The sequence below is a fragment of the Cyrtonyx montezumae genome, unplaced genomic scaffold (genome assembly GCF_038088225.1).
Source record: "Cyrtonyx montezumae isolate F1298 unplaced genomic scaffold, pur_monq_1.0 scaffold_20, whole genome shotgun sequence".
Taxonomy (NCBI): domain Eukaryota; kingdom Metazoa; phylum Chordata; class Aves; order Galliformes; family Odontophoridae; genus Cyrtonyx; species Cyrtonyx montezumae.
This window is the reverse complement of record NW_027071937.1, coordinates 6,128,998-6,154,584: the sequence shown is the minus strand read 5'-3', so window position 1 is coordinate 6,154,584 and position 25,587 is coordinate 6,128,998. Positions and strand designations below refer to the sequence as shown.

At 45.3% G+C, this 25,587-nt stretch overlaps 1 protein-coding gene across 2 annotated transcripts in view; it reads right to left on the bottom strand.

The window, feature by feature from the left end:
- Positions 1-25,587, bottom strand: part of BRINP1 (BMP/retinoic acid inducible neural specific 1) — a 230,551-nt gene that overhangs the window by 24,169 nt on the left and 180,795 nt on the right. The window lies entirely within an intron of this gene.

Genomic DNA, 25,587 nt, shown 5'->3' with positions numbered 1-25,587 from the left:
TACACCCCCTCATACTTTGGGGTCTTACACTTCTCCCTAAAGAAGCAAATTCCGGTCTCTGTCACCAAATCATAGAATCATAGAATGGCTTAGCTTAAAAATCATCCAGTTCCAACCTCTGCCAAGATCTGATTGCCCCCCACCAGCTCAGGCTGCCCAGGACCCCATCCATGGACATGGTCATCTCCAAGGATGGGGCACCCACCACTCTGGGCAGCAGCACCAGTGCCTCACCACTTCTGAGTGAAAAAGAAGAACAAGTCAGTTAGATATACTTGAAACCCAGATTGGTCCAATCATTTCTATATCCTCCTGTCTTCACATCCACAAACCCCCACAAAGCTGAAGGAAACGCATTGTTTTTGGCTGAAGGAAATGCATTATCTTCAAACATCTTTCAGTACCAGGAAGTACAGCAAAAGAACAGCTTGAAAAACAGTACATTTGCTAAACCATCTAAAAGGATCAATTCAGATACAAGCAGAAGGACCAGATGAAAATGAAAGTTTTATTCGCTTCTTTGTTCGTTTTATTATTTTTTTAAGTATAAATTGATTTTCAAATCCCTTCTTTTAAACCAATATCAACAGGTGAAAAAAAAATTAAGTGAAATGTTTGCAGATGCAGCTCTTCATTGCAAGGATCCATTTTGAACCAACACAAAGGCAAGTGTCTTGAGAAAGCCTTGCACACCTGTGAACTAAAAACCAGGCCTCTGAAATACATCACCAGCTGAGCACCTGGAAGATGAGAAACCTGATAATGCCCTTTGAAAAATATTGAGCAAGGCTTCTTAAAAAGGAACGAATATTATTTATAACCACTCTCCTACGACGCACCTGCGCTATCTTAACCCATTTCCCAGATAATCTAGTCACAGCCTTCTCTGTCCCTTTTCATTCAATTATTCCTGTAAATGGGATTTAAGACCAAAATTGCATTTAAATAATAGGAATGACAATACCTGGCACTGGCATGGCACTTTCTATCTATGTTTGTCAACCAGCACCTGCAGTCCCACACTGCTGGAGGAGAACCTGACATGCAGACAGATCTGGAGATACCATCAGTCAGCTTCAAAGCCAGGGTCACAAAGCAGAGCTTTTTCTTCAGAGGTTGACACTACACCCAGTCCATTTTATGTGTATTAGGTTCCTTTACTTAACACAATTATGCATGTATTTATTTGGATTGCATTCCATCACAACACCCCAGGCTGCCTAACAGCAGTTGCATTCATTAAAATAGCAAAGTGGTGGCTTTTTTCTTCAAAATGTCTCCTTCCATCTGAGCTAATGCCCCCTCTGTAACTCCTAGGCTTTCACAAGCCAAGTAAATAGCCCAAAGCAGAACACCCCTCTGATAACATTCTAGAAGTCATTAATGTCAAACCTTGAAATCTGCAGGAGCATAGGTTTTCTCCAGAAAAATATCTGCCAAAAGGACCAAAAAAGAGGAAAAAAAAAAGGAGGGGAAAGGGGCAGGGATAGAGTGTACCAAGATCTTAACATCACAAGTAGACGTAGACCATTGGCTCAGGAACTGTGGAAAACAAGTACACTAGCAATGTCCATGAAGTTATGGCATGGAGCAGTTTCTTGTGCTTTATAAAAAAAGACAAATTCTTAGTTTCTGTGGAAGAGACACATTTGAGGGTCTCACAATTGCTTTCAACAATAAGTAGAACTTTAAAAATAAAGAGAGCTTATGTGGACACTGCAGGGAGAGGTTGATCTCATTCATGATTCCAAAACTGGCTCTAGAAAAAAAAAAAAAACACCCTTTTGCATAAAGAAGAAATGGTCCCTTCAGGACAGAGCATTTCCCACTGACAGAGCAGATACACTTTATGGGGAGATATAGATCTGGATGCTAAAAGACAGGCGAAGTTTCATAATATATAGAAATTCCCATTTCCTACCATAAAGACCCTAAGTGTAGGAAAAATGCCATCTGTGCTTCCTCTTCAATTTTTAGATCACATAAAATCAAATGTACTTCTGCTCTCAGATTGCTGCTTCCTGGAAGCGCTATCAGTAAAGTCAGGAGACACTTCAGCCCTCCAGGGCCAGGATGCTTGCAGAAAGAAAAGTGGGAATACTTCATGTTGCCAGAAAAAAACGACAGAAATTTTGCGTTTGTTCACTATCAAAATACCTATACCAAAGCAAAAAAAAAACCAAAACACAACACAGCTGAAGCATTCTGCTCTTCAAGTAGGGTCTTACTAACATATTAACACACAAACCCAAGGAAAGCCCTCAAGGAACCCAAGGAAAGTGGGTGGAGATGGGCTGGGCAAACAGCTGGAATTAAGGCCATGTAATAGCATGCAGTAGGCAACGCAGATGGGAGAAGACAGGAGAAGAAAAGGATGTTTGGTAAGTAATGTACAGAAAGATGTTTGTTGTTGTTTCTTTTCTTAATATCAGATCCCACATAACCTCTTGACAGCAGGAGGAGGGGGCAAAAGGGGAGAAATCGCTGACATATCACTAACTTTGCCTGCCCCCAGGGGACAATTCCAGCCCCATTCATGGAGTATAGAAGTCCTTGGCAGCATCCACATCCACACTACAGCATCATACTGAAAGAGAAGTCTTCTACCTCGTTCTCTTGCATGCAGATCCTCCCCAGCACTCCCTGCTCTCAGGGCATACCATAGAGGTGAAAGCCCAGTTCTGTTATCCTCTCCAGTTGCCTAGATGTGTGGCTTTCATAGCTGATGAGAAAATCTGAGCAAATATGTTATGATGAATAATTTATGCAACTAACTTAGATGTTTATCTTCAGCACATGGAATATCTAACAGCCAGCTGCAATTCCCTCTAATTTATGCATTATTTGAATTTACTTAGTGACATTCTTCAAGCTACAGTTTTTTAGGCTGTAGCATAGTATTTGTCTGTATTCTCTCCTTGTGTATTGCTGATTGCTTGGGACTGGTCAATCAAATGACACAGTATTGTCTAGCTTCCTCATTAATGACCACAAATACCTTTCCGCATTTTAAACTTGGCTTCCTCAGTACCAGAATATTTTAAATTCAAAGCAATGCTCTGAATACTAGCAATCTCCCATGTAAACCATAGAAATCTGTGCTGTAGGATGCACTCGAGGACAAGCTTATGGTACAATTTTGGAAAACAGACTTGACATTAATGAATATGGCCGGTGAAATGACTGAGAATTATTGAAGTGACTGAAAAGAAAAGAAGGTTTGCAGGGAGCAGTATACCTCCAGCCGTAGGGGATAATCCAACTAGTAACTCCTGAAATCTGTGAAGAAACACCTCCAAGAACAGGTTTTCTATTAACTTTCAATGTCAGACTTAATTGCATTTTCTACAGAAGCAGCTGCTGTTGGCCAAAGCAGAATCCGAGGTTCTGGGCCAGGCAAACAAGCCTGATTGTCACCACTGAATCCTCCAGTGTGTGAATCCTTGGAGGACTCCTCAAGGCCTCGGGTTTATGGATACTGTGTGCAGAGGGAAACTGAAATTCTTCCTCCCAGAAATCCTTCTCAGATGTCATTTCACTGACCATTGCTTCTCAGTAACATCAGTGCCACTGCCCGGAAAGCACAGGTGAGGCTCCATGGGTCTCGAGGCACTTCATAAGAGAAAAATCATGTTTTGTAGTTTTCCAGGTGGAGAAGCTGCAAAGAGTTGACCATTATGTGATGTGAGTGATGGTATCCCCTGATGGTGGTCGAGATTAATACAGCCTTGTGACCCTTGGGGGAAATCCCTAGCCAGGACCTGAACCTCTGCCAGTGGGAAGGCTTTTATGGGCTTCAGAAAGGAGATAAACCTCTTAACAAGGAGGAGAAAGGATCTGTATCCCTGATGTGGAGACGGGATAAGGAGAAACTATGAGCTAACGTCTGAGTAGTGGAGGAGAGGCACTTGTTTATGCTCTAACGTCTCGCCAGTGTAGACAGCCCTTGCTAATGGGGAGAGTACTCAGGAAAATGCCTGCCAGGTCAGTGGAGAGCAGTCTGCTCTCTAATTTCTGGTGAAAGCACTGAAGAGTCTACTCTTAATGGCTGGAAGGGGTAGTGTCTCACTGCTAGTACCTAAAAGAGAGGATAGGAAAGTGAGGGATGAAGTACATGCAGTCGCTTCAGGGAGGCAGATGTGCATATTTCGGTCCTTCCTCTTTGTCAAGTAAGGGGATGCATTTGATTTGTATATGGCTCTATCTGGGAAAATACTTAGCCCCCCTCCCAGAGTCTGTGTTAATGAGCAGCCATCAAGTCTGACAGACAGAGTCACTGGGGACACCTCAGTGCTCATTAGCACTATGACCCCTCCAGGGAAACACACACAAAAAAATTGTGTAAGGGGAGGAGGAAAGATTGCTGAAGTGACAAGTCAGAAGCCTAGAATGGGAACATCACCCAGACCCCCACTGCAACAACAGAGGGACTAGGAGAATCCAAGGGCAGGAACAGGGAGAGAAGTCTGAAGAAGAGAGGCCGTCGGAGCAAATTAAATTCCCCATCTTCAAACAGCCAAGGCGACCAAAGGACGTAAGAGAAGAAATAAGTTCAGTACAGACCTCAGGGATTGTTGCTTGAAACCAAAAAGAAATTAAATGCATTAAACAATGAATGAGACAGATTCTGTTCAGAAGAAAAAAAAAAAAAAAGAATAGAGAGAAACTGAACAAAGTCCATAACTATTACATATCATCCAATGCCTTCTGCTCCTGTGATGCTGCATATGTCAGTGGGAATTGGGCAGGATAAGGGCACCAGCTCCCTCCTGCTCAGTGGTTCTTTATCTGTGTTATAGAACACAGCTCAAAAGCCACTGACTGATCCAACAGTCGTAGAATCAAGAAGGTTGGAAAGATCACTAAGATCATCAAGCTCAACCCCCAGCCCACCCCACCCATGCCCACTAACCATGTCCCTCAGTGTGACATTTACCCTTTTCTTGGACACCACTACTCCCTGAGCAGCCTGTTCCGATATCTCACCACTGTTTCTTGGAATAATTTTTTTCTAATTTCCAACCTGAACCTTTGCTGGCAAAACTTAAAGCCATTACCTCTCACCTCTCTGGTGAGCAGAGTCTTTACAAACAGGGCAGCACTCTCTTCAGTAATAGCAAGTTGTAAACATTGCTTAATGCCCTCCACCTGCCCTGCAGCACTTACAGTGATGTCAGTAGGATGCTGGATAAGAGACAGAGAGCTCCTTAAGCCTTTCTGTTCTCTTGGGTTTTGGTGCATGCGCAACTCCCTCAGCTTGTGTTTACCCCTTGTTTTCATCCAAGTACCTCACAATCATTCAGGGTGACATTTTGGGGCACCCTTATGTTGCAGAGAAGTGTTATTAGCTGTTTGCATGTGAACTAGAACACAGTTTTTAGACTTCTTCCAGGTGAAACAGAAGCTTTTTGATAGCATCAGGAACTGAGCCGAGCATCCTCTGAAATCCTCCTGGATGCTCCTACAACAGAGCTGGGATTTCTGTTTGTTTGCTCTGTTTGTTTTTCCTTTTCTCAATCTAATTGTCCCAGCCAGGGGCTGCACGAAGTGCCAGTTATCTCCAGTCCCCAGGGTGATGGCTTGTCCAGGCTGCTGTGAGCCTGACTGCAAACAATGGCACGGAGGCAGGGCAGGAGCGGGATGGCAGCACTGTAATGCTTATCTTTTACTGCCAGATCTGGCTTAATGTGAGCCTGTGCTGGCTATCTGTGGTCATGGTGGGCTTGGTGATGTTTTATTTCTAGTCTGTGCCCTCAAAACGCCAGACAGCCCAAGGCTGAGCACTGCAATATTACTTCAGCAATTCCCTCCACAGCCTTGCCCCTTCTTTATCTAGGCCAGCATGAAGAAGTCAGCCTTCAAAGCTGAGCTTTTCAAAGGCCCTACAAGAATTAGTTTCCTGTGAGGGCTTGGCACTCATCCCCCCTAATCTGTTTAAGAAAACTCCAGCCCATAGATTCAAGCCAGTTCCAAATTAGACAGAGGATGAAGACTTGCTATATAAGAAAGAGAGAGAAAAAATATCTAAAGAAGTATGAAAAAGGAATAATTTAAGCTGAAAATCTGACAGCATTTTGCATAACAACCAGGCCAGCAGACAGGCTGCCACATGACAACCAGCAGGTGAGTAAGATAAAGAAACTGACTATTGATCTATTGATTAATGCTGTGCTGTCCACAACAGATTTATTCCTTTAGGAGCATACACCTGCACAGGACTGAACCCAAAGTGAAGTCCATCAGTGCCTGGGTCACTCCAGATAACCATCTAGAAGAAATAGAGTGCTTTCGTATGACTGACACCTTCGTGTTCCTCAGGACGGTGGAAGAATCTTCTGCTGGTTTTCCTTGGTCTATTTTTTGGCCATATGTTTGCTCTCAGCTGAGGTGTCTGAGACCTCAGCATCTCCCCTTGTTCTAGGCAATCACTTCAGCCTGCTGCAGAGTTTTGGCTTTTGTCTCTCTGCTATTTTTCCCAAATTAAATATATATATATATAGTTCAGGTGCTGAAAAAATAGCTTTCTTTTTTTTTTAGAATGAGAGGGAGATGAATAATAAGTCCAGAGTGACATGAAGTTTGCAAGAAACAATAAGAAAGAAAATTACTTCAAAGTTAGGTGGATTTCGTGTGACCTTGAAAGTATCTGGGTAAACAGATTGTTCCAGCAGTGAATTAAAAACCAATCAGACAAACATGACTCTGAGCCTTGTCTTCCCTGTTAGGATGTGACTACACCTGGATCTCTCAGGAGACAGCAAGTAATTGTTGGGTGCTGGAAAGATCTATTTATTTAAAAGAAGATGAAACTGGAATAAATTTATTACTACAGAGTCAAGGCAGAGTGATTCAGCGTAGGTGAGTATGAGTTTAAAGACAGGTCATTAATTCTGGTCATTATTAAGTTTGCTCAATGTTAAATGTCATCATATCCAAGATGTAGCTGTGATTTCCGGTCCAGATTTAATATCCAAACACAGCTACCATGGCAGACAACCATAAGCAAGACCAGAAGAGTAGGTTACTATCCCTTCCACTGAACGAGGTCAATTCCAAGTTAGACATTTCTGCACTCTCAGCTAACACATAGTAACTTCTAAACTGCCTGAGCACAGAGTGAACTCACCAGTTACTCTCGTCTGTCATCTATTGATCCATTCTCATATTCCACCCGAGTCAGCTGGTCCAATTCCCTTCCATCACACCCATCAGGTTACAGTGCAACTGCCTGTGGGACATTTGTTCCACTCAACTCTCACCGTAATGCACTTTGTGCAGAATTCATTGCAAGCAGCACAAACCTCAGGCATTAGAGATGCCCTTTCCAACACCAGCCTACTTAAGCTTCCTCCACCCTGGAGACTTGCTTGTAAGTAGTTCCCATTACTGTTAACACCATTTCAGCTGTTTTCAGCATTGTGCTGACGGCGCTTCTTTTGAGCCACTACAATTTACATAGCGGTTGATAGTGGCTGCTAGAAGCTGGAGTGACATCTCTACCAGAGCTTCCAGCATTGTTAGCACGGCTGCAGCTTAACAAACATTAGCAACAATAGGAAGTGGTCTGTTCTGTTGCTGTTTTCTTCCTAAAAGCCTGCCTGAACCAGACGTGGTTTGTTAAGCTACTGAAGAAGCTGTTCTAATGGGATGCCAGGTCCTGTGCTTCAAGCACTGAAACAGACAATACAGAAACACCCATTCCTTCACGGTGAATTATGATAAAAATCACAGGAGATGCAGCCAGAGCAATTCTCCATTAAAATACCTGAAGTCAACTAGAGAAACTTGTCTACCAACCAGGCATTTTCGATGCTGCCGTTACGATGGCAATGACTCAGATATTGGTGTTTTTTTTCACAGCACGATCTCCTGGATTTATGTTTCTCCCCTAAGACCCAGAACTCAGGAGAAAGCAGATGCTGGGAAGTCCACAGGATGTCACAAGGACCAGCAGTGGGAAGCAACAGACGGGAACATCTGAGTCACTGGTGGAGTTCAGTATAGTCTTGAGGAAACTTGGGGGAATCAATGCAAAATTAGCTTCTTTTTCTTCCAGTTCCCTTCTTCTCTTGTGTTCCTTTCCACAGCCTGTTATAAGGGGCTGGAAGGAAGCTAAGACATAGGATGGTGAGAAACCTAAGCTTGAGCATGGGAGAAAAGCAGAAATTGGGCAGCATGGTAAAAAACAAACAAAGAGATAATTCTTCATGTCCAAGTGTTTGTTTGGGCTCTAGTAGGACAGAGGCTTAAAATCCTCAGAAAACCCTCCTGATGTGGCTAAATAGTATGTGAAAATATTTCACTTTTGCTATTTCTTAAAGCAAATTTCAAATGGAAGACAGACAGACATTCTCATTTCCAGAGCAGACAGAAAATCCCCCAGGGGAGATACATGCTCTGTGCCATGCCTTGGTGAGCTCACCCCATCCCACAGATCCTCTCACCAGGCCAGGCCAGCCCTGCCACAAAACTCACCATTGCTCACCAGTATTTTTATGAGCACAACACTATGAATCAAAGGCTGCAACAAGAACACAGTTTGGAACAAGCTGTTTCATTAAATTGCACTTGCTTCATTTCCTGAAGATATCGGTGTTTGGACTTGTGGTGATATTTTCCCCTAACTTTAGCTCCAGCAAACTGATAACCTCAGCTTGCAACACCACAGCCCCAAGCTTCGCTCTTTACTTATTGTGATTCACAGTAAATTCAGATGGAAAAAAGTATGATAAATGTGTACTTGAACTTTAATTTCTCATGTTACAGGTGCGGGTACCTGACTGCTGCACTACTGGCAACTGATGCACAGCATTTGTCAATACTGGGAAAACAAGCACCAGAAATTTAGCCTCGATTGCCCTTCTTCTGAAAAAGCACAGAATTTTCTCCAACGCAGCATGCAACCATGTTTCAAAATGTGAACTGTTGTTAGAAAATGGAGCCATCACCCCCCTCTGGTCAGTGGTGCTACGCTCTTGGCAAAGCTACAGATTCACAGTGCCAGGAGGAGAAAAAAAGTGTTGTTTAAACATCGAACCCCTCCTTCCTCCTACACCCAGCTGTGCCCCCCAGCACGTCCTGGCAGAGCCATCTGGGCACTGCGAGTGTGCCTGCAGGCTTAGAGGGAGCAGCAATGGTGAAGTGATACCCTCGCACACCCCTTGCCCCTGAGTCATTCTCAGCTGATGGAGATGATGCTGCAGTGGGTGCTGCTGGGTGATTTGGGTGGCTAATGCCAGCCATTTGGCAATGCAGCCTGCTTGCATCAGGAACCTTGTGCCTCATGCTGGGGTTTAGCCCAGGTTAAATGAAGGGAAGGGGCTCTGTACCCTTAGGAATGTCCTTCAATTGGAAGACAGTGCTCCTGGGGGCTCCTCTGGGGGCTCTGCTGGGGCTGCACGTAGGTGCACAGCGAATCATGACCTGCAGAGATGCAATACGGTGGGGAGAGTGGTCATGTCTGCCCATTAATGGCACACCCAGACCCAGCACCTGGTCGCCAGCCTAAGAATAACCCAGGAGATGGAAAGGTTCAGGGGCTGGCATCCTTCAGCACTCCCCCTTGCGCAGAAAGCACTCAGAAGGATGTGGGAAATGAGAGCAGAAGAGAGCAAAATCAGTTTTGCCATCATAAAACGAAACAACCTCCTGCTCCCACACCAATCCTTGCTACTTTATTCCTGTGATTGTTCTAACAGTGTTTCCTCTGCCTTGGGTTAGGGGTAAACTGTGGTTCCTGCTCACAGTTCCTTGGGACACCCATTCCTGATTCCCTCACCCAAAGCTCTGTGGCTCAACATCTGCCTGCTTTCTGAGCTGTGCTTTTACAGCCAGACCAAGGCTTCCAGTTTCAACAGTTACAACCAGCAAGCCGAGATATGTTCAGTGGTTATTCCCAGAGTCTGCCTCCTCTCACCGAGTCCACCGAATCCACAGAATGCAGATGGTAACTGGGCATGAAGTTAGCAGTAAAGGCTGAGAAATTAGGCTGCAGAGAATAACTGCAGCAAAAAAAAGAAAAAGAAAAAAGAAAAAAAAAAGTCCCCAAAAGCCTGTGACATTTCAGAATTACAGGAAAAGGGAAGAAATTTTCTCTAGGAAAAAGGTGACCCATTTCCTCAGACTACATCCCTCTTTAGCAAAAAAACAAACAAACAGAAAAAAAAAAACAACCAAAAAACCTCAACACGAGCAGTGAGAAAGCCTTGAACATTCCCCAGCCGCTTCAAAATCTCATTTCAACCAAAATCAGTTTTGATGTATTTAATTTTCATTTCCAGTCATGCCATTTCGATCTCAGACATGTTTTGATGGAGGAAATAAAAAGGCTACAATAAAATAAAAATTCACAAACTCATGAAGAAAGGCAATCTTTTTGCATGCTGCAAAGTAGCCTGCAATAAAAAGACAACCGTGCCTTTTGTGAAACATTTCATAAAGGAGTAGCTTTATTTTTGTCATGTCCTATCCAGGGAACAGGGTTGAGTGAATGCAAATACCTTTGTTTTCTGGGATCTGTTTGTGATGCTCTGAAGAACTTGGTTATTCAGGCATGTGCTTAGTAATTTCCCAATCTCGTCATGTTTCCTTTAACCGTTACCTGTGACTTTGATGTATGGATCTCCAAACACTTTTAAACAAATGTGTCAGTGCAGACAGTGAAACCGAGGCAGCAAGAGACAAAGAACTCTTCCAAGGAAGACATCCACCAGGAAGCACAACCATGGACAAAATTAACCCAGGACTGGGGCCAGACTTGAGCATTTCAACAGAACGGACTGAAGCAGCAGCATGCAGACCCAGCCCCACAGTGGTGATGGAGAACAGAAGAAGAGCAGGAGATAAATGTCTTCAGAAAACACCACTGCAGGTGGGACAGGAACAGGTTGTCCAGAGAGGTGGGGGGATGCCCCATCCCTGCAGACAGCCAAGGTCAGGCTGTTGGGGCTCTGAGCACTGATGGAGCTGTGGGTGTCCATGTTCAGTGCAGGGAGTGGGACCCGATGGCCTTTAATGATCTGTTCCAAATCAAACAGTTTTGTGATTCCCAAATCCTGGAACTCTGGGGAGGACATCAGGCCCCTGTGCAAGCAGTGGAGAAGTATGTGATACTGCCAAGAGGGAACTGGTGGATTTGTTTGTAGTAAAAGTGAGAGGGATCAGATGCACACCTATGACATTTATCTTCTAGGTGGTAGTAGCACTACAGCACCATGAAATCAATCTAATGAAATGCAAACCACTTTCTTTGGGAAGGTGATGCTGACTGCCAACTGTGATTTCCCAGTCAGTAAAGGAGGACGTGCAGATTGTTCTGCGAGAAGAGGCTGCAGACCTCCAAGGCTGCCAAATTCTTTCCTTTCTATGACTATACCAGAGCCATGTGATCCAGAAGGTTGGTTTAGAGTAAAAAGGAGGCTCAGAGTGGTTCCTCAGCCAGCTAAGCCTCAGGCACACCCAAAATAGCTGGGTTTGTTCTACCCACTATGTAGGCACAACAACTACAGGGATGGGAGAGAGTTCAGCATAAGGGCAGCAATGCAAATTGCTAACTGCCCTGCAATGTGTGCAGAGCCGCCTGCAAGAATCACTTAATTCAGCTGCAGAGAAACATTCGCATGCATGCTAAGGTCCACATTTGAAATTCAGGTCCCGGGGAACCTAAGAGCAAAACCTCCTTGACTTCAGCACAGGCAACATGCAGCCCCAAGTGCAAAAGCAATCTCAAGGTCCAGCAGGGCTCTGCATTGCAAGCAGAGCTGCTCTGCTGCGTTGGAATCTGGGGCTGGGGAAAGGCCCTGAATACGGCTCTGCCTTTTTTAAGGCAGCATCACCATTCAGGGTACGTAAGGAGGAAAGAGGAGTCCGCTGTGTGGGGAGTTGTTTTAGTTTTTCAAGGTTACTAGGGAGTGAAATTGAGAGTGAAGGGGTTGTTCTTTGGTAAGGGCTCTTACGCCTCAGATTTTCATTTTGGCTTGGCAGGTCTTTGCTTTGTGCCTTTGTCATGGCTCCGAAATCCTTTACTGAGGCTGGGTGGGAGCTTCTGCGAGGTCAGCTCTTCCCCTCTGCCTGCACTGCTCACTTTCATGGTAAGCTTTTTTTTTTTGGTTAAGTGGAAGTCAGGATGTCTCCAAAGCAAGGCTCTGGAAACCCATTCTGGGGGTGATCAGAGGCTGAGAAGACCTCCTCTCATAGCTAAAAAAAGGTAAAAGCACCAGCTCCCAGCCTGCATGTCAGCTAAAGCCATAGCTATGGCTGAATAAGGGTTTATGTGCTATTGCACCTCTGAGCCTCTGCTCAGAAATAATGAAGCAGACCCCAGGATTCTGAGGCATATGCATATGTATATATTTACCTACTGAACAAAACAGCAATATCTGCAACGCTTTTTATTTGCCTGCTGTGTTTTGAGATTTAAAGACTCATCTTTTCTGGATTTTCTTTGCAATCCTAAAAGACAGTCTGTTCTTAATTTTTAAATGGAAGCTGTGAGTTATACAATTACGTGACTCAAACCTGGAAGTGCAGGCAAGAGGGGAAAAAAAAATGTTATGAATCCCCTCACAAGTTTTACAAAGATTGGAGAAAGTAAAATCTGTGAGATCTAGTAGAGAACTGGTCCCAGAGTTTCCTGCTATCAGCAGGATATCAGTCCCAGATATCTGTACAGACTGGGAGAAGAACTCCTTGAGAGCAACCCTGTTGAGAAGGACTTCAGGGGTCCCAAAAAAGGAGAGATAGAAAGCTGCACATGAGCCAGCAATGTGTGCTTGAAGCCCTGAAGGCCAACATTATCCTGGTCTGCATCGACAGAGGGGTGGCAGTGGGCAGGGAGGGGACTGTCCACTTCTGTTCCACCCCTGTGAGGCCCCATCTGGAATACTGAGACAAGGTCTGGGTCTCCCAGCACAAGGAAGATGTAGAGCTGTTGGAGCAGGTCCAGAGGAGGATGCTCAAAGAGCTGGACCACCTCTGCTGTGAAGAAAGCTGAGGGCTAGGGTGTTCAGCCTGGAGAAGAGAAGGGAGGGAAGCCTCACTGTGGCCTTCCAGTACTTAAAGGATCTTTTAAACAGGAGGGAGAGTGACTTTTCACATGGGCAGAGAATGACTATCAACTTGGTCAATCTGAGTGTAATGTCTCCTATTTATTTCCATGGAAACCACAACAGCTGCAAAGAGCACAATACATTATTTGATAGAGCAAATTCTCAGCTACTTTCTACTCAGTCACCTCCATTACGTGTGCATTTTTGCCAGTGATGAACAAGAGCCCACATGCCATGCTCATCAAAATCTGCACCAGCAGAGGTGACCACTGTCACCTCTTTGGCTTGGCAGGTCTTTGCCTGTGCACTGTCACCTCTGGTGAAATGAACCACTCACCACCTCTCTGTGCTGACACCCTCTGGTCTCCATCAATGTTCAGCAAGCATCAATGAATGTCAGTGGGTGCCATTTCTTTGCACGGAGGAATTGAGTGGCACCCCTTTGCTCCATGAGCACTTCCATGACAGACACCATTATGTCACATAGCCCCCCGGCTGCCATCTGTTACACAGCAACAAAATGAAATGGAATATTGGTGGGAAGGTTCAGCATCTACTGCCATCCCACCAACATCCATGGTTACTTACCAAGCCCAGCTGCTGCTCTGCTTGCTGCTCCCCAGCTAAAATCAGCAGTCTCCAGATGAGGTATATCTATCCAGCCCCAGTTCTGGGCTCCCAATGGGAACGGTGCTGGGCACCCACACCCCACACGTGCCCTCTGTCCTGCCCCGCTGTCCCCATGCCAGGGAGGGCAGGTTGGGGCTGGATGTACAGCCTCAATCTTCCTGAGCACTGAACCGTTGCAGGCCGCTCGCTCATCGGCAGTGCCGAGTTTCTCCGACTGATTGTTTTCTGATTCTGTTTGGCATTTTATCCCGGCTGCACAGAAAACTTATTATGAAATCATGTTGGTGTTATTTAGATGGTACGTGTGAGTCAGTGCAGCAGGAGGGCACCGACGTGGCATGGCCGAGCTGCAGGCCAGGCCCAGGCTTTGTGGAGACGCAAACAGGAGCCCCTCAGTCAGCCCCAGGTTGTCCTGGGGGCTGTTGCACTTCTGACTAGCTCTTCACACTGCAAATTACTGTTCTAAATGCAGATTAGTTTTACATTAGATGACTGCAGGAGTCCCTGCTGCCATTAAAAATCTGTTATTCTTTCCCTTGCACAGCCCCAGGCTAGAGCCTGCCATCCAGTCACACCTGAGTCAAGTCCAACAGCCTGTGGTAGAGCTAGAGAGGATTATTATACAGGTTTCTGGATATTGCTTGGGGTTCAGGGAGCAGCCAGCAGCTGGGAGATGCAGTGTGCAAAGAGATGGTGTGTACTGACCTGTAGGATTAGGCTGGGATTCAGCCTGACAGAGCAGGAGGTGGGAGACTGGGACTCAGAGGGTCCTTTTGGTCCTAGAAAACTCAACCCTTTTCTTACCAGGCTTTTTACTCTCTCTGCTGCAATTCGTGACTTATTCTATGTAACCACTCCAATTAATGCTGCAGAATTGCTGGGGAGATGATTTCTGTAGAAGTTTTGGAAAGCAATGGCATCCTCTCATTTACTGATCACAGTGGAGCTGACAAGAGATGGAAAGCTCTCACTAGTTACCTGGATTCTTACTTCACTGCCAAAAAGTCAGGAGCACCGTGTGAAATGGCCATGACTCCTTGGAGAAACTGGCAGGGAGATGCTATGGGGACTTCCAGCTGAAGCAAACTCCCTGGGGAAGTGGTCATGGCTTCAATTCAAGAAGCATCTGCACAAAGCTCTGTTTGATCTTTGGGTAGTCCTATGTGGATCCAGCCAGGAGATGAACTCAATCAGAATCATAGAATCACCAAGGTTGCAAAAGACGTACAAGACCATCCCATCCAACAGTCCACCTATCACTAATACTTCTTACTAAACCGTGTCCCTCAGCACAACTTCTAAATGCTCCTTGAACATCTCCAGGGTCGGTGACTCCACCGCCTCCATGGGCAGCCCATTCCAGTGCCTGACTACTCTTTTGGAGATGTAGTATATCCTAATGCCCAACCTGAATCTCCCCTCGAGCAACTTGAGGCCACTTGTCCTTTCCCTCTTGTCCTTTCCAAAGTTAGGCCTTAGGATCCCTTCCAACAGGGCTATTCTATGATTCTAAGATACTCATGCTTCTCTCCTTGCAGTGAATTTGGACATCACCTTTCTCCAAACAGCCGAAAAAGGACCACATGTCCCCTCCTGGAAGAGCACGTGGGATGTTGCACTGCCATTGCACAGACTGGAATGATGATTTCCAATATCCAGGGTGCAGAATGAGAGAGCTCATGGCCCCACCTCCTCACTGCTCCGGGAGCACCGGAGTCTGCAGGAGTCAGACAACTCCCAGCAAAGCACGATGAGTCTGCGAGGCTTCTTCCTACACTGGGGTTTTTTATCATGTGCATGCCACGCTGCAGCTGGTTCTGGGAAGGTCTCTGCCCACACACTAAATAAATTCTGGTGCGGTGCGCTGCTTCTCTATGGAAACCGTACCCTGCATTTCTCTCTATAGGATTTTTCTCATTTCAGGCTCCATAATAAATTAACGAGAAGATGTTTTCTTTACACCAACCATAGGAGAGACTCTTTTCTGTACTCGATTAATCTTTAGTGATCTATATTAAATATTTATCTGAAGAAATGAGGCCTGTATTGCAGCAACATTTTCTATTATGAGACTTTATCATATCAAAAGATATTTTCCTGGTGCTGACTCCTTCGCACGTACCCAGACAGAATTTCCAATGGAAGGGCACCCTTTCTTTTTGCTTCTTTCTCTCCCGGTGACCTTTTCCCTCCATAACAAGCGGCTGATATGTTAAAATTTACTGGGTTATAAACATTTTTTATCGAGTAGGAGGAAGGTGGGTGATTTGGCATCAGCTTTCCTAATAAAACCCAAGGGAGAGGCTGCGACGTTTGACACCAATAAAGGCATGGAAGAAGGAGCTGCCTTCTGGGATGCTGGTCACAAATGCCAGAGGGAGGCAGTGAGTGTCAGTCACACAGCTCTGCTCTGCTGAGGCTCTGCTGGAAGGAGGCCAGCCCACTGGCACGGGCAAGGAGCTGGGAAGAACCTGGTAAAGGGCTTCTCTGTTCCTTCCCAGCAGTACAAAAATCACATGAGCAGGGGGAGCTGAGGCCAGGGATTGCTCAACACTTTTCCTGCAACTGGGAGGTGGAGAGACACACTGAAGAGTTGAGATGTGGAAGAAGGAATGAGGACTTTGGTGCTGGGGTCAGATGCTGGTGCTACAAGAGTGTAGAGAACTCAGGTCATGGTTTGATCTTGAACCAGTGGCTGAATTTTTCCTCCCAAGATAGACTTGAATATAGATAAGCAGAACTAGAATTATTCTTACTGACGTAGCATCAAAAGGAAACCCAGCCACAAGACTCTGCTTGTGGGGCCAAGCACTGAACAGCAATGCAGCAAAAAAGGTGCTCCAGGTTCACCAAGAGCTCACAGACTAATATATCTCCACCTCCCAAGGGAGCCGTGATTTAAACTGGTCAATAACTAACCCATTCCTTCAAAGCTTGAATAAATCATCTGCTGACTAGATATACACACACATTATAAATGCTTAGCTCTGATAATATATGAGTGAGCTGTTATTTTGACAAATAGCTGGTGAATAATATATTTGATGAACTGCATAATATTTTACTAATGATTAATTTATTCATTTGAAACAAACAAACAAAACTCAATCTTATCCTCAGCTATTAAAAACAACCCTAAGTAAGGGCTGTATAGAGCTCTGAGATCCCTGGATGGTCTGTGTTTTCTACTGTTCCCTTTTCAATTGTGTATTTCTAGCCATTTATTACCAGGTGTAATAAAACCATGGCTTATGCTATGGACAGTCTCATTTAAGGTAGTGACAGATCCTGATCAAAAGTTCCTGATTTTATAATGCCCACTAAAACCTGCAGGAATATGACACTCAAACAGTTAAGGACCATAAAAAAAGAAGTATTTAAAATGCCTTTTCAAAGTGGGAACCAAGCTTCTCAGGGGCATCATCTGCTTCTGCCTGAAGTGCTGTGCTTGGGGATATACTCAGTAGGGCCAGTTACTACAAGTTGACGGTCTGCAAGGTTTATTGAGTATTGCCCTGGATGTAGTTCTCCCTCACTCTTAATCCCATTCAGAAATATAATTTCTGTGAGTTCACAGAGAAGATAAAGGAGCAAAGAGCAAGAGCGCTTCCTCAGAGCCGCTCTGCAAAGGCAGGCTGATTGATTACAGATTGGATGCTGCTCCAACTTCTCCTCCTAAATGAAAAATTGAGAGCTCTTAAAAATTGAATAAAATATGCCGTACTAAGAAGGATTTCCACTGGCACGAGCACAATAGGAGGTAGTAGTGGGTTGCTCGATATTTCTGTGCACACTGGCTAATCCGTTACTCCTCAGTCCCTTTGCACTGTCCCCGTGGCACCTGATGGTAACTCATCTGTAATTGGGATGGACTTGAGCTTTGTGTCTCCAGACAAAGCCTAAATCGCTCATGTTCTGGAGAGCTCTGACTGCAGTGGTGGCTGGAGCCATCCAGGAGATTATGCCTTTTCACTGTTACTTTCAGGGCTGCAGGATCTGGCGTCATTCCATTCTGGAAGGATCTGGAACAGGTTGCAATGTTTTCACCAGACGAAATTTTGTCAGAGTGGCTCATTTCTTAGATCTCTCTTTTGCCACAGTCACTAGTGACCTGAGAGGTTGTGACTTCACAAACGCGTTGAAGCCAATTCATCAGCCTCAAACACTTTGTGCCGACAAAACAAAACACGTTGACAAAACCTCACTTTGAGCAAAATATTTTCTTCCCCGAGGCAATATTATTACACGTAAAACACAAAGGCTCTGTCATCCTGCCATTTGCCTTCCCTTGTCCTTCTAGAAGCACACTGGGTCTCTTTTCTTTTCAGCATGCAATCCCTGCCACTGTGAGAAATAATCCCACCCCAGTGGTACAAACACTTGCAAGACTTTGACAGATTGCTGAGCAGCTTCCATAGCAGACAGCAGGCAGCAGCTGCGCTTACAGCATCTTTACCTTTGATGCTGACCCACAGTCGTGCAGGAGACAGCCACCAATGGAGCTGATATGCTTAAGTGGGGAGATGAAGCACTGTGTTTTCGAAAGGCATGGTGAAAATATCTCAGTCCCCGGGAGTGAAAACAATACACTTGCTTTTACGCCTCTTCTGCAGAAGAAAAATCAGTCCAAATACAGTTGGCAATTATCTTGTAAGCTTATTATATATAGTAGCATTCAGCCTCTTCCACGCTCTTTATTCCTCTTTTGTTGTATGCTGGAAGAGCTGGTAGGACTTATTCTGTCCCCTACTATCGAGACATTTCACAGGAGAGTATCTTCAGATTTCCTTTAATCCACCACAGCCACACAAGACGCTCATCACCCCAACATCTGAGTGCACCTCAAACACTACTGCTCACATCTGTGAGGCTCCGGGCACATCTACAAGCACTACAAGCTTGCTGCCTCCCTACCTCTCCAGTGGGCATGACCCAGAAACTGAATATGGTCAGTCTGGGTAAACACAGCTGGGAAATGTGAGCCTACTGCTCAGTGGTGACAGTGGCAGTCCCCCTTCATCTCATCACAGGAGTAGCCCTGTCTTGATGCATGTGTGCAAATATTCCATTTATAAAGTGCCCCAGGGTGATGCATGTGCTTCAAGGAAACACTAGAGCAGGTTGTTGCAACACACGATTAATTAAGCTTATCTGATATTATCACACAATTCACATTGCTAGCATCCATATGTGTCTGTTCAGCATGCAATTTTACAGCAGGACGGAAAACTCCAGAATGTATTTCCCTTTGTGTTTGCAGTGCTCTTGCTCTGTGACTTGTTTTCCCTCCTTATGCAGCCTGATGAGATTTACAATTATGAATCGCCTCACAAAACTACCTTCAAACTCAAATTTAATAACCTAAGTATTATGAAGATCAATATTATGGCTATTCTCATTCATACAATTAGCTCTAATATCGTTCTGGGAAATATTGATGCTGCCGTAGTGGATAGAGAGCTGGGTTAAGAGCAGGTCCTCAGCATCCATGCAGAACACAAGGCACTGTTCTCTCCGGCTCTGTCCTCAAGTGCAATACTCAATCTTGGAGTCTCCGTGGGTTTGGATATTTTATGTAAGTTATCTAACAAGATAACAAACCAGCCTTACAATCCCTACAGCCATATTGCTAACTGTTTGAAAATCATGAGTCAGGCTCCAAAAAAGAATTAAGAGATTGGTTTTAAAATTCATGAGACTTTTTAAATCTGATAAACTTCAGGTTTGCTTTTTCCTTTCTTCTTTTTCTTTTTTGCCTTCTGCTTTCTGAGTATGTAGGAGTCACATTATCAAGTTTCCCTCTGCAATTACGAGGGCCGTAAACTTACTTTAAAAATTGAGTTGAGACTCTTACATAATCAGAGGACTCTGAAAGAGTGGGATTTGAAGAGACGCTAAACAGTCTTCAGATACAGCTTCACCACATGACTCGGCAACACTCGGCTGCCGGAGTACGGCACGGATTTCAAATACCCAATTCTCCCCTGAAACAGTCGGGAGTCTTTCATGGGCAGGAGGGGGAAAGTTGGAGATTTTTGCAGGGTGAGAAAAACAGAGAGGAAGGGATGTCAAGCGCAAGGGGAAAAAACTTAGTCTGATGTGGACTGATCTTTAACTAGAGATGAAGGCAGCAACATTCTTTTCTTATTATCTTCTTGTCTTCCTATTCTCTTAGTCATGCAGCACACAGTTTGCCCTGTGTACCGAGCTCTCTTATTAGTGTTAGCCAGGCTGCACGGCTGCGCTCCCTGGGGAAAGCCCCAGACGTTTGGAGGGGAGTAAAAAGTAACGTTCGTGCTGTTTTGATTATTTTTTTGCTCAAGAGCTGGAAGCTAACACTGAAATATTTACTGCTGCATATGCCACAGGCAGGTTTTCCTTTGCTGAGAGGAGAAAAATCAGTGTGGAAGATAGAGAACCAGGTTGGGCAGGGGCATGTGCACTATGGAAACACCTTTTGCCCTCCTGAGACACAGCACAGGGATTCACCTCATCCTTTTTCCACCTCAGGTAGCTGTGGGGAGGCAGGGTCCATTTGTGGATATGTGCCCAGGCTCTTAGGTATGCCGAATCCCCTGAGTGCCCCACAGTGCTCAGCTATTGAAATCAGTGCTCAAACTCATCCCTGTGCTTCAAGCACCCTGCCGGAAGCTACCAGTCCACGAATCCCTTGTTTGCAGTTCCCAAAGTGGAACGTTTATGGCAGAAATTACAAGATCTCCAGCCATGTCAGCACAGGGGTCAGTGTCAGGAAGCTTGCTAGATCTATCAGTGAGTCAGACAGGCCCAAACTACGAGCTACAGTGCAGCAGCCCCTCCGCTGCCTTTTGTGTTACTCATCTACGGGAAGAAAAGCCTGTTGCAGTACCAAGCACATCACAGCCTCCAGTCCCTCTGTGCTGGCTGAGAGCATATCCTTCAAATAAGGTTTTTCTTCAGTGAACCTTGCCAAAGGTGCATCCTCGAGGGATGGAGGGCATCCAGGGGTTCTCCTTAACTGCTCTCTGAAATGTCTATTTGCTCCCTGGCTTTGCTGAAACGGATGGAAGGAGAAGGCACAGCAAATGCAACATGGGCCTTGGGGATAGCAGGTTGAGGGGTGGCCTGCCACAGAGGAATAGCAAAGGATTCATCTTTGAAAGCTCTAGGAGGTAAACCATCTCCTGCCATAAGCATGGAACAGACAATTTCTACCTTGCTGCTTAAAATATGCTCTTCTTCTTTGCCCAACAGAGCCTGCAAGAACATGGATCAGCCAGCACCCTGGTGCAATTCTGCCATCACTCAGCTTTTGTAGGAACCCTCCTTTCTCCAAGCAAATGCTTTCATGACCAGCAGAAGAACAAGCAGGCTGACCTGGATGGGAATCAGATGTAGTAGTTTTTCCTCCCAGCTGTTTTCCCTCTGCCAAGAGCCGGCTGCACATTGAAGCAGATGTTGCTCGTACTTGGGTCACGTTTCCAAGCTTTCCTTTGCAGTCGTGAGGGCTAGAGAGTCTTCCCTCCCTCCCTCTGCTTGTTTCTTAATTAAAGCTTAAATTTGGATGTTGTCACATGACTGTGGGAGCAGGGCCCCAGGCAGGCCGTTAGTGCTCTGTGCTGTCAGCAGGGCTGTGATTTAGATGCACAGCAGATACTTGGGAGAATCCCATCCCCTCGCTGCCCCCAAACTGGATCCTGCTCAAGTCAGAGCTGAGGGCTGACCTCTCAGGGCAGGTGGGATGCTTCCCTTGTGCACAGTATGGGATCAGCAGGGTGGAACTTGCGAAGTGCCATGGGTTTGAAATGCAATCTGACTGCTAAGATGTGGAGCTGCCAGCTCACATTGGCCCACCATCTCACATTGGCCCACCATCATGCCCATCATGGGGCAGTGGGACACCACCTAAATCCCATTCCACACAAACCTAAACCCTGCCTCCACCCCATTCCCCAGGTGAGAAGCAGGGGTCACATGCCCAGAGCTCTCTGGGCTAAGTCAGGCTGCACTCAGAGCTGCCACCAGCTCATTGTGGACTTGGTTGGATGCTGCTGGGAGAGGAGAGCCTTGCACAAGAGGTTGCCCCAAGCCCTCCTTTGTCCCTGCACCAGGCAAAGCTGATTCCTAGATTTCTTTTTGGAGGTGTCCTTGGGTTCTGTACCTGCATTTAGTCATTTAACACAGGAAGCCAGTCTGCATGGCTCTGCCTGCCCCAGTGGGACGTGTCTTGTTCCATTTACAGAGGCTGGTGGGTGGCAATCAGCAAAAAAGAAAGGAAAAAGGAAAAAGAAACCATACTTTGTGGAACCCATGGGAAACATTAGAGGGATCCAGAAATAGAAAAACCCCTATAATAGGTATAGTCATGCCATCTCCCAGTGCTGCTGGTGCCAGAACAAAATTATCCCATGCATCTAACAGGGTATTTTTTTTTTTGTTATATTTTTTTAATGTAACAGCTTCTCTGCTGAAATAAGCATCTGCCTGATGTAAAAGCAGAATTAATAATCTGCTCAGAAAAAAAAAAAGGGAAAAAGAGCCAAGGTTTCTCCTTGTCTTGTTCACCTTTAAAATATGTTATCAAGCCACTGGACTGTTGTCTGTTGGTTTGAAGGAGTCTGAAATGAACGTGCTGTGGCAGCAAGCTGAAGCAGCCTTTTGGGGCCAGCTGGGAAGTGCCCTCCTGCCCTCATCTCCAAGCAGAGGGGAGAACCCCACACAAGTTCTCCATGGGGCTCTGTAGGATGCTCCCTGCCAGCCCAACAGGGCGTGGATCTATTTAGAAGCCTCGGCAACTCAAAATATTTGTCTTCTCTGGGTGGTTGGGAGGATGGTTTCAATGTTTAACTCTGGGTTCAGAAGGGAAGTTTTGGTGCTTGGCTTTGCCACTCTACAGAACAATGCTGATCCCAATGATGATCACCTCCCTGCTCTTGTGCAGCTCCTGTGCATGCTTTTCTGCAGATCTCCTCTGTCCTAATCACCAGCACCCTACCAGGACCCAGACTCACCAACTAACAGTGCTCCTCCACCGTTCCCCACAGCTGTGAGCTGCCAAGCTGAGATGAGGGTCTGCCCTTCCCCAAAGCTTGCCGGGATATTCTCTCCCCGGATCTTAGCAGCTCTGATCATATCAAAGGCTGGTGCCATTTATCCTTCCATTTGCCCTCTGTTCTCAAGAATATCAAAGGAAAAGGAGGGGAGGGATGCATCCTTCTGTCAGCTCCTACAGCTGCCAGGGATGTTTGTGAGCTCTTGCCATCTGAATCCTCCCACAGCCAGCACAGCTGCTCCTGCAGCCCCGCTCCCAGGGCTCAGCACCACACAGCTCAGCCCCAGCCATCCCCTGCCTCCCTCCTCCTGCCTCTCTCCTTATGCAAATATATGAAAAGCTTTCCATACACAGGGAGGCATATTATGCAGGGAACGCAGCAACGCGTGTCCCTGAGCGGCATGAAGGATGAAGGCTGTGGCTAAAAGGAGATGCTGTGAGATGGGATGGGCAGGTTTACTCCGAGCTCTGAAGGGCTCACATCTGCCAAGCTGCTGTGTTAGAGCTGGTGAGACAGGAATGAAAATTATGGCTCCCTTGTAAAGTTGCATCAACTTGTAGTAATGTCATTTTCGGATTAACATTTACATTGAAGAGAACACTGGAAGGCTTCATTGTTTACATGCACTATGGAAATAGATTTAAATTTTTTGGTTTACACACATTTATTTACAAGGCATTTGCTGATTACAAACCAATGTACATCACTTGTTTACATGCATAATGTAAACTATGGAGATTTTGTATTTTTTCGCCATGCAATGCTGTACAGATTCCCATTGCTCATTCCACACAGAGGCAAGAGCCTCCTTTCATCTCAGCTCCCTCTGTCCTTCAATTGCTGCATTGCTTCTCCTAAAAAAAAACCCAAACACCTTGCCTCTGACTGGAAAACATAAAAGTTGATGTCCCCTTTAAACAGATAGCATAAAAAGCTAATAGGAAAACCTTGTCAGCAGAACTTCAGCATGACTAAAAAAGCCAAAGCAAAGATTAAAAAGCCTAACGGTGCCTATCAATTTGTACCAGAGCAGAGCATCACCTTAATGCTGTTTGAGAAGAACCTTCACGGTGCTTTTTGGGATGCTGCAGGCATCCAAACAACTGGAACGGGACTGAAAGCTTGCCAGGTTATGTGTGAGAGAGAGGAACCACAACTGCATCCGTGCTGATGCTCTGTCTCGGTCCATAGCACTTGGGTCTCAGCATCCCATTGAGTTTTGAGCAAACGAGAGCCTTCCCATAGCAAAGCTGTCATTCTGCTGCTGAATTTTGGCTATGCCTCCCTTGCCGAGCAGTGCTGAAGGAAAAATGCATCTATATATATATGTAAGTATGTATATACGTGTGTTTCTTTACTGCAGGATGACAAAAGCTGAACCCAAGAGAAGGCAAAGCTGAACCCTGGGTAACTGTCAGATTCAAGGTCTCACAAAGAACAATAAAGACAGCCAGGCTGTCTTAGTTTTTCTTCTGAATTGATAGCTTCGAGGACTTAACGACCACTTGCAAATTCAACACAAATTAAACGAGCACGCTGACAAGGAAACAGCCCAACAAAATGCACACTGAATCAGTGTTTCCCTACTGACATTTCTTAAGTGGCCGTAGTTGGCTTTGTGCTGTGAGGTGAACTGATAACGCTTTCAAAATTGGGGAAAAAAAATACTGTTTTTTCACTGGATTAAAAGATAAATAAGGCAAACAGCAAAGCTTAAACATACCACTGAGCCTAAAATGAAATGTTTTGATTTTTTCATTTCACTGAAAATCTGAACAAACATCAGTTTCAGATCAGCCCATTTTTAATGTTATTTTTCTTCCATATAACCAGTGAACCACAAAATCAATTATTTGTACATCTCTAGTGACCAGCAGATTAAATTCAATCCAATAGAGAAACAGCACAAGGAGTCAACGAGGAGTGGAGAGATGGAAGAAAAAAACGAACTGAAACAAAATGGACTGAAGCAATGGTGCAAGCAGCTCTAATCGGGCTCCTCTCTGCCCAAACTTAGGGTGCCATTTCACAGCTACTTCAGTACAACTCCAATCCACACTGTTGCTGAGAACAGCAGTCTCATCAGTCCCGTTCTGCCTCTGTCCCTATAGCCCCATTGCTTTAATAGTCCCTGGGTACATAATGAATGAGACTGGAAAAGTAATCTGGCTGAAAACTAACTTCTTCTGTTTGTTTTCCTGAAAGCTCGGTTTTCTGCCAGATCAGTCCCTCTGCTGTGGAAACCACAGCTTTGCATGAAACTGCCTGGGAGTTCTGGCTAAGGAAGCCAAATTTCCTGTACTAGGAGCTATGGAAAGCAGTCTTTACAAGCTCACCTCCACTTAGGCAGATTGTGCAAGTCCAGTGCCTGAACGTAGGATTCTCCTCTCACCTAGGAATAAGAATAGGCCACACACATCCAGCCAGACGTGCAGCAGCCCCACGCGGCCATGTGGGGCTGGGGGCAGTGGCCATGCAACAGCAGATTCCCCAGCAACAAAAATGGGTGACTTTTCCTGGAAGTCAACAGATTCACGTATCCATTTCACACAGGACCAGGCTGAATGGTTTTCGTGTGTGGTGCCATAAAATTTTGAAAGTTTTGTGACACCAAATTTCCTTTTTTTTTATTTTTTTTCTCCTCCTCTTTTTTTTTTTTTTTTTAATTTCCTCACCATTTAAACAGCAGAAAAGCAGCTGCGTTTCTAAGTCAATTGCAGCTTGTGCTCTGTGCACGGTAAAGACCTCACTTCATGGTAAATCTCCTCCTCTTTGTCGAGGGAATTACAGAGCACGTAGCTGCTCAGATGTGTGAGTTTTCTAGGACTAAATAAAAACCTTCAGCATGGCCAAAGCTGTGCTCGGTACTGCAAATCCCT